This window comes from Phyllobates terribilis, unplaced genomic scaffold, assembly GCF_046119375.1.
Source record: "Phyllobates terribilis strain yellow unplaced genomic scaffold, ASM4611937v1 Scaffold_72__1_contigs__length_7157903, whole genome shotgun sequence".
Taxonomy (NCBI): domain Eukaryota; kingdom Metazoa; phylum Chordata; class Amphibia; order Anura; family Dendrobatidae; genus Phyllobates; species Phyllobates terribilis.
Genome location: NW_027362832.1, coordinates 4,042,269 through 4,055,652, shown reverse-complemented (window position 1 = coordinate 4,055,652; position 13,384 = coordinate 4,042,269).

Genomic DNA, 13,384 nt, shown 5'->3' with positions numbered 1-13,384 from the left:
TTTTACCCCCATGCGATATATATTCTACCCACACACATTTGGAACTCTCCTGGGGTACCCTCACACATATTATTCCCTCATTTAGTGGATATTTTCACAAAAAAGTGAAATTTTCAAAAATCCAAAATATTGGCTGAAAATGACTAAATATCAAGGACTCATTGGGCGAATCGCTCTGGAACTGAAATCGGAACGCTCACTGACATTTGCCCTATCTGAAAGTCTGATAAACGCCGGAAAAATGACTAAGTCCAAAAAAAAAATTTTTTCAACTTTTTTCAATTTTACCCCCGTGGGATATATATTCTACCCACACACATTTGGAACTCTCCTGGGGTACCCTCACACATATTATTCCCTCATTTAGTGGATATTTTCACAAAAAAAGTGAAATTTTCAAAAATCAAAAATATTGGCTGAAAATGACTAAATATCAAGGACTCATTGGGCAAATCGCTCTGGAACTGAAATCGGAACGCTCACTGACATTTGCCCTATCTGAAAGTCTGATAAACGCCGGAAAAATGACTAAGTCCAAAAAAAATAATTTTTCAACTTTTTTCAATTTTACCCCCGTGGGATATATATTCTACCCACACACATTTGGAACTCTCCTGGGCTACCCTCACACATATTATTCCCTCATTTAGTGGATATTTTCACAAAAAAGTGAAATTTTCAAAAATCCAAAATATTGGCTGAAAATGACTAAATATCAAGGACTCATTGGGCGAATCGCTCTGGAACTGAAATCGGAACGCTCACTGACATTTGCCCTATCTGAAAGTCTGATAAACGCCGGAAAAATGACTAAGTCCAAAAAAAAAAATTTTTCAACTTTTTTCAATTTTACCCCCGTGGGATATATATTCTACCCACACACATTTGGAACTCTCCTGGGGTACCCTCACACATATTATTCCCTCATTTAGTGGATATTTTCACAAAAAAGTGAAATTTTCAAAAATCCAGAAAATTGGCTGAAAATGACTAAATATCAAGGACTCATTGGGCGAATCGCTCTGGAACTGAAATTGGAACGCTCACTGACATTTGCCCTATCTGAAAGTCTGATAAACGCCGGAAAAATGACTAAGTCCAAAAAAAATAATTTTTCAAGTTTTTTCAATTTTACCCCCGTGGGATATATATTCTACCCACACACATTTGGAACTCTCCTGGGCTACCCTCACACATATTATTCCCTCATTTAGTGGATATTTTCACAAAAAAGTGAAATTTTCAAAAATCCAGAAAATTGGCTGAAAATGACTAAATATCAAGGACTCATTGGGCAAATCGCTCTGGAACTGAAATCGGAATGCTAACTGACATTTGCCCTATCTGAAAGTCTGATAAACGCCGGAAAAATGACTAAGTCCAAAAAAAATAATTTTTCAACTTTTTTCAATTTTACCCCCGTGGGATATATATTCTACCCACACACATTTGGAACACTCCTGGGGTACCCTCACACATATTATTCCCTCATTTAGTGGATATTTTCACAAAAAAGTGAAATTTTCAAAAATCCAAAATATTGGCTGAAAATGACTAAATATCAAGGACTCATTGGGCGAATCGCTCTGGAACTGAAATCGGAACGCTCACTGACATTTGCCCTATCTGAAAGTCAGATAAACGCCGGAAAAATGACTAAGTCCAAAAAAAATAATTTTTCAACTTTTTTCAATTTTACCCCCATGCGATATATATTCTACCCACACACATTTGGAACTCTCCTGGGGTACCCTCACACATATTATTCCCTCATTTAGTGGATATTTTCACAAAAAAGTGAAATTTTCAAAAATCAAAAATATTGGCTGAAAATGACTAAATATCAAGGACTCATTGGGCAAATCGCTCTGGAACTGAAATCGGAACGCTCACTGACATTTGCCCTATCTGAAAGTCTGATAAACGCCGGAAAAATGACTAAGTCCAAAAAAAATAATTTTTCAACTTTTTTCAATTTTACCCCCGTGGGATATATATTCTACCCACACACATTTGGAACTCTCCTGGGCTACCCTCACACATATTATTCCCTCATATAGTGGATATTTTCACAAAAAAGTGAAATTTTCAAAAATCCAGAAAATTGGCTGAAAATGACTAAATATCAAGGACTCATTGGGCGAATCGCTCTGGAACTGAAATCGGAACGCTAACTGACATTTGCCCTATCTGAAAGTCTGATAAACGCCGGAAAAATGACTAAGTCCAAAAAAAATAATTTTTCAACTTTTTTCAATTTTACCCCCGTGGGATATATATTCTACCCACACACATTTGGAACTCTCCTGGGCTACCCTCACACATATTATTCCCTCATTTAGTGGATATTTTCACAAAAAAGTGAAATTTTCAAAAATCCAGAAAATTGGCTGAAAATGACTAAATATCAAGGACTCATTGGGCGAATCGCTCTGGAACTGAAATCGGAACGCTCACTGACATTTGCCCTATCTGAAAGTCAGATAAACGCTGGAAAAATGACTAAGTCCAAAAAAAATAATTTTTCAAGTTTTTTCAATTTTACCCCCGTGGGTTATATATTCTACCCACACACATTTGGAACTCTCCTGGGGTACCCTCACACATATTATTCCCTCATTTAGTGGATATTTTCACAAAAAAGTGAAATTTTCAAAAATCCAAAATATTGGCTGAAAATGACTAAATATCAAGGACTCATTGGGCGAATCGCTCTGGAACTGAAATCGGAACGCTCACTGACATTTGCCCTATCTGAAAGTCTGATAAACGCCGGAAAAATGACTAAGTCCAAAAAAAATAATTTTTCAAGTTTTTTCAATTTTACCCCCGTGGGTTATATATTCTACCCACACACATTTGGAACTCTCCTGGGGTACCCTCACACATATTATTCCCTCATTTAGTGGATATTTTCACAAAAAAGTGAAATTTTCAAAAATCCAAAATATTGGCTGAAAATGACTAAATATCAAGGACTCATTGGGCGAATCGCTCTGGAACTGAAATCGGAACGCTCACTGACATTTGCCCTATCTGAAAGTCTGATAAACGCCGGAAAAATGACTAAGTCCAAAAAAAATAATTTTTCAAGTTTTTTCAATTTTACCCCCGTGGGATATATATTCTACCCACACACATTTGGAACTCTCCTGGGCTACCCTCACACATATTATTCCCTCATTTAGTGGATATTTTCACAAAAAAGTGAAATTTTCAAAAATCCAGAAAATTGGCTGAAAATGACTAAATATCAAGGACTCATTGGGCGAATCGCTCTGGAACTGAAATCGGAACGCTCACTGACATTTGCCCTATCTGAAAGTCTGATAAACGCCGGAAAAATGACTAAGTCCAAAAAAAAAATTTTTTCAACTTTTTTCAATTTTACCCCCGTGGGATATATATTCTACCCACACACATTTGGAACTCTCCTGGGGTACCCTCACACATATTATTCCCTCATTTAGTGGGTATTTTCACAAAAAAGTGAAATTTTCAAAAATCAAAAATATTGGCTGAAAATGACTAAATATCAAGGACTCATTGGGCAAATCGCTCTGGAACTGAAATCGGAACGCTCACTGACATTTGCCCTATCTGAAAGTCTGATAAACGCCGGAAAAATGACTAAGTCCAAAAAAAATAATTTTTCAACTTTTTTCAATTTTACCCCCGTGGGATATATATTCTACCCACACACATTTGGAACTCTCCTGGGCTACCCTCACACATATTATTCCCTCATTTAGTGGATATTTTCACAAAAAAGTGAAATTTTCAAAAATCCAAAATATTGGCTGAAAATGACTAAATATCAAGGACTCATTGGGCGAATCGCTCTGGAACTGAAATCGGAACGCTCACTGACATTTGCCCTATCTGAAAGTCTGATAAACGCCGGAAAAATGACTAAGTCCAAAAAAAAAAATTTTTCAACTTTTTTCAATTTTACCCCCGTGGGATATATATTCTACCCACACACATTTGGAACTCTCCTGGGGTACCCTCACACATATTATTCCCTCATTTAGTGGATATTTTCACAAAAAAGTGAAATTTTCAAAAATCCAAAATATTGGCTGAAAATGACTAAATATCAAGGACTCATTGGGCAAATCGCTCTGGAACTGAAATCGGAACGCTCACTGACATTTGCCCTATCTGAAAGTCTGATAAACGCCGGAAAAATGACTAAGTCCAAAAAAAATAATTTTTCAACTTTTTTCAATTTTACCCCCGTGGGATATATATTCTACCCACACACATTTGGAACTCTCCTGGGCTACCCTCACACATATTATTCCCTCATATAGTGGATATTTTCACAAAAAAGTGAAATTTTCAAAAATCCAGAAAATTGGCTGAAAATGACTAAATATCAAGGACTCATTGGGCGAATCGCTCTGGAACTGAAATCGGAACGCTCAATGACATTTGCCCTATCTGAAAGTCTGATAAACGCCGGAAAAATGACTAGATCCAAAAAAAATAATTTTTCAACTTTTTTCAATTTTACCCCCGTTGGATATATATTCTACCCACACACATTTGGAACTCTGCTGGGGTACCCTCACACATATTATTCCCTCATTTAGTGGATATTTTCACAAAAAAGTGAAATTTTCAAAAATCCAAAATATAGGCTGAAAATGACTAAATATCAAGGACTCATTGGGCGAATCGCTCTGGAACTGAAATCGGAACGCTCACTGACATTTGCCCTATCTGAAAGTCTGATAAACGCCGGAAAAATGACTAAGTCCAAAAAAAAAAATTTTTCAACTTTTTTCAATTTTACCCCCGTGGGATATATATTCTACCCACACACATTTGGAACTCTCCTGGGCTACCCTCACACATATTATTCCCTCATTTAGTGGATATTTTCACAAAAAAGTGAAATTTTCAAAAATCCAGAAAATTGGCTGAAAATGACTAAATATCAAGGACTCATTGGGCGAATCGCTCTGGAACTGAAATCGGAATGCTAACTGACATTTGCCCTATCTGAAAGTCTGATAAACGCCGGAAAAATGACTAAGTCCAAAAAAAATAATTTTTCAACTTTTTTCAATTTTACCCCTTGGGATATATATTCTACCCACACACATTTGGAACACTCCTGGGGTACCCTCACACATATTATTCCCTCATTTAGTGGATATTTTCACAAAAAAGTGAAATTTTCAAAAATCCAAAATATTGGCTGAAAATTACTAAATATCAAGGACTCATTGGGCGAATCGCTCTGGAACTGAAATCGGAACGCTCACTGACATTTGCCCTATCTGAAAGTCTGATAAACGCCGGAAAAATGACTAAGTCCAAAAAAAAAATTTTTTCAACTTTTTTCAATTTTACCCCCGTGGGATATATATTCTACCCACACACATTTGGAACTCTCCTGGGGTACCCTCACACATATTATTCCCTCATTTAGTGGATATTTTCACAAAAAAGTGAAATTTTCAAAAATCAAAAATATTGGCTGAAAATGACTAAATATCAAGGACTCATTGGGCAAATCGCTCTGGAACTGAAATCGGAACGCTCACTGACATTTGCCCTATCTGAAAGTCTGATAAACGCCGGAAAAATGACTAAGTCCAAAAAAAATAATTTTTCAACTTTTTTCAATTTTACCCCCGTGGGATATATATTCTACCCACACACATTTGGAACTCTCCTGGGGTACCCTCACACATATTATTCCCTCATTTAGTGGATATTTTCACAAAAAAGTGAAATTTTCAAAAATCAAAAATATTGGCTGAAAATGACTAAATATCAAGGACTCATTGGGCAAATCGCTCTGGAACTGAAATCGGAACGCTCACTGACATTTGCCCTATCTGAAAGTCTGATAAACGCCGGAAAAATGACTAAGTCCAAAAAAAATAATTTTTCAACTTTTTTCAATTTTACCCCTTGGGATATATATTCTACCCACACACATTTGGAACACTCCTGGGGTACCCTCACACATATTATTCCCTCATTTAGTGGATATTTTCACAAAAAAGTGAAATTTTCAAAAATCCAAAATATTGGCTGAAAATGACTAAATATCAAGGACTCATTGGGCGAATCGCTCTGGAACTGAAATCGGAACGCTCACTGACATTTGCCCTATCTGAAAGTCAGATAAACGCCGGAAAAATGACTAAGTCCAAAAAAAATAATTTTTCAACTTTTTTCAATTTTACCCCCGTGCGATATATATTCTACCCACACACATTTGGAACTCTCCTGGGGTACCCTCACACATATTATTCCCTCATTTAGTGGATATTTTCACAAAAAAGTGAAATTTTCAAAAATCCAAAATATTGGCTGAAAATGACTAAATATCAAGGACTCATTGGGCGAATCGCTCTGGAACTGAAATCGGAACGCTCACTGACATTTGCCCTATCTGAAAGTCTGATAAACGCCGGAAAAATGACTAAGTCCAAAAAAAAAATTTTTTCAACTTTTTTCAATTTTACCCCCGTGGGATATATATTCTACCCACACACATTTGGAACTCTCCTGGGGTACCCTCACACATATTATTCCCTCATTTAGTGGATATTTTCACAAAAAAGTGAAATTTTCAAAAATCAAAAATATTGGCTGAAAATGACTAAATATCAAGGACTCATTGGGCAAATCGCTCTGGAACTGAAATCGGAACGCTCACTGACATTTGCCCTATCTGAAAGTCTGATAAACGCCGGAAAAATGACTAAGTCCAAAAAAAATAATTTTTCAACTTTTTTCAATTTTACCCCCGTGGGATATATATTCTACCCACACACATTTGGAACTCTCCTGGGGTACCCTCACACATATTATTCCCTCATTTAGTGGATATTTTCACAAAAAAGTGAAATTTTCAAAAATCAAAAATATTGGCTGAAAATGACTAAATATCAAGGACTCATTGGGCAAATCGCTCTGGAACTGAAATCGGAACGCTCACTGACATTTGCCCTATCTGAAAGTCTGATAAACGCCGGAAAAATGACTAAGTCCAAAAAAAATAATTTTTCAACTTTTTTCAATTTTACCCCCGTGGGATATATATTCTACCCACACACATTTGGAACTCTCCTGGGCTACCCTCACACATATTATTCCCTCATTTAGTGGATATTTTCACAAAAAAGTGAAATTTTCAAAAATCCAGAAAATTGGCTGAAAATGACTAAATATCAAGGACTCATTGGGCGAATCGCTCTGGAACTGAAATCGGAACGCTCACTGACATTTGCCCTATCTGAAAGTCTGATAAACGCCGGAAAAATGACTAAGTCCAAAAAAAAAATTTTTTCAACTTTTTTCAATTTTACCCCCGTGGGATATATATTCTACCCACACACATTTGGAACTCTCCTGGGCTACCCTCACACATATTATTCCCTCATTTAGTGGATATTTTCACAAAAAAGTGAAATTTTCAAAAATCCAAAATATTGGCTGAAAATGACTAAATATCAAGGACTCATTGGGCAAATCGCTCTGGAACTGAAATCGGAACGCTCACTGACATTTGCCCTATCTGAAAGTCTGATAAACGCCGGAAAAATGACTAAGTCCAAAAAAAATAATTTTTCAACTTTTTTCAATTTTACCCCCGTGGGATATATATTCTACCCACACACATTTGGAACTCTCCTGGGCTACCCTCACACATATTATTCCCTCATTTAGTGGATATTTTCACAAAAAAGTGAAATTTTCAAAAATCCAAAATATTGGCTGAAAATGACTAAATATCAAGGACTCATTGGGCGAATCGCTCTGGAACTGAAATCGGAACGCTCACTGACATTTGCCCTATCTGAAAGTCTCATAAACGCCGGAAAAATGATTAAGTCCAAAAAAAATAATTTTTGAACTTTTTTCAATTTTACCCCCGTGGGATATATATTCTACCCACACACATTTGGAACTCTCCTGGGTACCCTCACACATATTATTCCCTCATTTAGTGGATATTTTCACAAAAAGGTGAAATTTTCAAAAATCAAAAATATTGGCTGAAAATGACTAAATATCAAGGACTCATTGGACGAATCGCTCTGGAACTGAAATCGGAACGCTCACTGACATTTGCCCTATCTGAAAGTCTCATAAACGCCAGAAAAATGACTAAGTCCAAAAAAAATAATTTTTCAACTTTTTTCAATTTTACCCCCGTGGGATATATATTCTACCCACACACATTTGGAACTCTCCTGGGGTACCCTCACACATATTATTCCCTCATTTAGTGGATATTTTCACAAAAAAGTGAAATTTTCAAAAATCAAAAATATTGGCTGAAAATGACTAAATATCAAGGACTTATTGGGCAAATCGCTCTGGAACTGAAATCGGAACGCTCACTGACATTTGCCCTATCTGAAAGTCTGATAAACGCCGGAAAAATGACTAAGTCCAAAAAAAATAATTTTTCAACTTTTTTCAATTTTACCCCCGTGGGATATATATTCTACCCACACACATTTGGAACTCTCCTGGGCTACCCTCACACATATTATTCCCTCATTTAGTGGATATTTTCACAAAAAAGTGAAATTTTCAAAAATCAAAAATATTGGCTGAAAATGACTAAATATCAAGGACTCATTGGGCAAATCGCTCTGGAACTGAAATCGGAACGCTCACTGACATTTGCCCTATCTGAAAGTCTGATAAACGCCGGAAAAATGACTAAGTCCAAAAAAAATAATCTTTCAACTTTTTTCAATTTTACCCCCGTGGGATATATATTCTACCCACACACATTTGGAACTCTCCTGGGCTACCCTCACACATATTATTCCCTCATATAGTGGATATTTTCACAAAAAAGTGAAATTTTCAAAAATCCAGAAAATTGGCTGAAAATGACTAAATATCAAGGACTCATTGGGCGAATCGCTCTGGAACTGAAATCGGAACGCTCACTGACATTTGCCCTATCTGAAAGTCTCATAAACGCCGGAAAAATGACTAAGTCCAAAAAAAATAATTTTTCAACTTTTTTCAATTTTACCCCCGTGGGATATATATTCTACCCACACACATTTGGAACTCTCCTGGGGTACCCTCACACATATTATTCCCTCATTTAGTGGATATTTTCACAAAAAAGTGAAATTTTCAAAAATCAAAAATATTGGCTGAAAATGACTAAATATCAAGGACTCATTGGGCAAATCGCTCTGGAACTGAAATCGGAACGCTCACTGACATTTGCCCTATCTGAAAGTCTGATAAACGCCGGAAAAATGACTAAGTCCAAAAAAAATAATTTTTCAACTTTTTTCAATTTTACCCCCGTGGGATATATATTCTACCCACACACATTTGGAACTCTCCTGGGGTACCCTCACACATATTATTCCCTCATTTAGTGGATATTTTCACAAAAAAGTGAAATTTTCAAAAATCAAAAATATTGGCTGAAAATGACTAAATATCAAGGACTCATTGGGCAAATCGCTCTGGAACTGAAATCGGAACGCTCACTGACATTTGCCCTATCTGAAAGTCTGATAAACGCCGGAAAAATGACTAAGTCCAAAAAAAATAATTTTTCAACTTTTTTCAATTTTACCCCCGTGGGATATATATTCTACCCACACACATTTGGAACTCTCCTGGGGTACCCTCACACATATTATTCCCTCAATTAGTGGATATTTTCACAAAAAAGTGAAATTTTCAAAAATCCAAAATATTGGCTGAAAATGACTAAATATCAAGGACTCATTGGGCGAATCGCTCTGGAACTGAAATCGGAACGCTCACTGACATTTGCCCTATCTGAAAGTCTGATAAATGCCGGAAAAATGACTAAGTCCAAAAAAAAAATTGTTTCAACTTTTTTCAATTTTACCCCCGTGGGATATATATTCTACCCACACACATTTGGAACTCTCCTGGGCTACCCTCACACATATTATTCACTCATTTAGTGGATATTTTCACAAAAAAGTGAAATTTTCAAAAATCCAGAAAATTGGCTGAAAATGACTAAATATCAAGGACTCATTGGGCGAATCGCTCTGGAACTGAAATCGGAACGCTCACTGACATTTGCCCTATCTGAAAGTCTGATAAACGCCGGAAAAATGACTAAGTCCAAAAAAAATAATTTTTCAACTTTTTTCAATTTTACCCCCGTGGCATATATATTCTACCCACACACATTTGGAACTCTCCTGGGGTACCCTCACACATATTATTCCCTCATTTAGTGGATATTTTCACAAAAAAGTGAAATTTTCAAAAATCCAAAATATTGGCTGAAAACGACTAAATATCAAGGACTCATTGGGCGAATCACTCTGGAACTGAAATCGGAACGCTCACTGACATTTGCCCTATCTGAAAGTCTGATAAACGCTGGAAAAATGGCTAAGTCCAAAAAATAATTTTTTTCAACTTTTTTCAATTTTACCCCCGTGGGATATATATTCTACCCACACACATTTGGAACTCTCCTGGGGTACCCTCACACATATTATTCCCTCAATTAGTGGATATTTTCACAAAAAAGTGAAATTTTCAAAAATCCAGAAAATTGGCTGAAAATGACTAAATATCAAGGACTCATTGGGCGAATCGCTCTGGAACTGAAATCGGAACGCTCACTGACATTTGCCCTATCTGAAAGTCTCATAAACGCCGGAAAAATGACTAAGTCCAAAAAAAATAATTTTTCAACTTTTTTCAATTTTACCCCCGTGGGATATATATTCTACCCACACACATTTGGAACTCTCCTGGGGTACCCTCACACATATTATTCCCTCATTTAGTGGATATTTTCACAAAAAAGTGAAATTTTCAAAAATCAAAAATATTGGCTGAAAATGACTAAATATCAAGGACTCATTGGACGAATCGCTCTGGAACTGAAATCGGAACGCTCACTGACATTTGCCCTATCTGAAAGTCTCATAAACGCCAGAAAAATGACTAAGTCCAAAAAAAATAATTTTTCAACTTTTTTCAATTTTACCCCCGTGGGATATATATTCTACCCACACACATTTGGAACTCTCCTGGGGTACCCTCACACATATTATTCCCTCAATTAGTGGATATTTTCACAAAAAAGTGAAATTTTCAAAAATCCAAAATATTGGCTGAAAATGACTAAATATCAAGGACTCATTGGGCGAATCGCTCTGGAACTGAAATCGGAACGCTCACTGACATTTGCCCTATCTGAAAGTCTGATAAACGCCGGAAAAATGACTAAGTCCAAAAAAAATAATTTTTCAACTTTTTTCAATTTTACCCCCGTGGGATATATATTCTACCCACACACATTTGGAACTCTCCTGGGGTACCCTCACACATATTATTCCCTCATTTAGTGGATATTTTCACAAAAAAGTGAAATTTTCAAAAATCCAAAATATTGGCTGAAAATGACTAAATATCAAGGACTCATTGGGCGAATCGCTCTGGAACTGAAATCGGAACGCTCACTGATATTTGCCCTATCTGAAAGTCTGATAAACGCCGGAAAAATGACTAAGTCCAAAAAAAATAATTTTTCAACTTTTTTCAATTTTACCCCCGTGGGATATATATTCTACCCACACACATTTGGAACTCTCCTGGGCTACCCTCACACATATTATTCCCTCATTTAGTGGATATTTTCACAAAAAAGTGAAATTTTCAAAAATCCAAAATATTGGCTGAAAATGACTAAATATCAAGGACTCATTGGGCGAATCGCTCTGGAACTGAAATCGGAACGCTCACTGACATTTGCCCTATCTGAAAGTCTGATAAACGCCGGAAAAATGACTAAGTCCAAAAAAAAAATTTTTTCAACTTTTTTCAATTTTACCCCCGTGGGATATATATTCAACCCACACACATTTGGAACTCTCCTGGGGTACCCTCACACATATTATTCCCTCATTTAGTGGATATTTTCACAAAAAAGTGAAATTTTCAAAAATCAAAAATATTGGCTGAAAATGACTAAATATCAAGGACTCATTGGACGAATCGCTCTGGAACTGAAATCGGAATGCTCACTGACATTTGCCCTATCTGAAAGTCTGATAAACGCCGGAAAAATGACTAAGTCCAAAAAAAATAATTTTTCAACTTTTTTCAATTTTACCCCCGTGGGATATATATTCTACCCACACACATTTGGAACTCTCCTGGGGTACCCTCACACATATTATTCCCTCATTTAGTGGATATTTTCACAAAAAAGTGAAATTTTCAAAAATCCAGAAAATTGGCTGAAAATGACTAAATATCAAGGACTCATTGGGCGAATCGCTCTGGAACTGAAATCGGAACGCTCACTGACATTTGCCCTATCTGAAAGTCTCATAAACGCCAGAAAAATGACTAAGTCCAAAAAAAATAATTTTTCAACTTTTTTCAATTTTACCCCCGTGGGATATATATTCTACCCACACACATTTGGAACTCTCCTGGGGTACCCTCACACATATTATTCCCTCATTTTGTGGATATTTTCACAAAAAAGTGAAATTTTCAAAAATCAAAAATATTGGCTGAAAATGACTAAATATCAAGGACTCATTGGGCGAATCGCTCTGGAACTGAAATCGGAATGCTCACTGACATTTGCCCTATCTGAAAGTCTGATAAACGCCGGAAAAATGACTAAGTCCAAAAAAAATAATTTTTCAACTTTTTTCAATTTTACCCCCGTGGGATATATATTCTACCCACACACATTTGGAACTCTCCTGGGGTACCCTCACACATATTATTCCCTCAATTAGTGGATATTTTCACAAAAAAGTGAAATTTTCAAAAATCCAAAATATTGGCTGAAAATGACTAAATATCAAGGACTCATTGGGCGAATCGCTCTGGAACTGAAATCGGAACGCTCACTGACATTTGCCCTATCTGAAAGTCTGATAAATGCCGGAAAAATGACTAAGTCCAAAAAAAAAATTGTTTCAACTTTTTTCAATTTTACCCCCGTGGGATATATATTCTACCCACACACATTTGGAACTCTCCTGGGCTACCCTCACACATATTATTTACTCATTTAGTGGATATTTTCACAAAAAAGTGAAATTTTCAAAAATCCAGAAAATTGGCTGAAAATGACTAAATATCAAGGACTCATTGGGCGAATCGCTCTGGAACTGAAATCGGAACGCTCACTGACATTTGCCCTATCTGAAAGTCTGATAAACGCCGGAAAAATGACTAAGTCCAAAAAAAATAATTTTTCAACTTTTTTCAATTTTACCCCCGTGGCATATATATTCTACCCACACACATTTGGAACTCTCCTGGGGTACCCTCACACATATTATTCCCTCATTTAGTGGATATTTTCACAAAAAAGTGAAATTTTCAAAAATCCAAAATATTG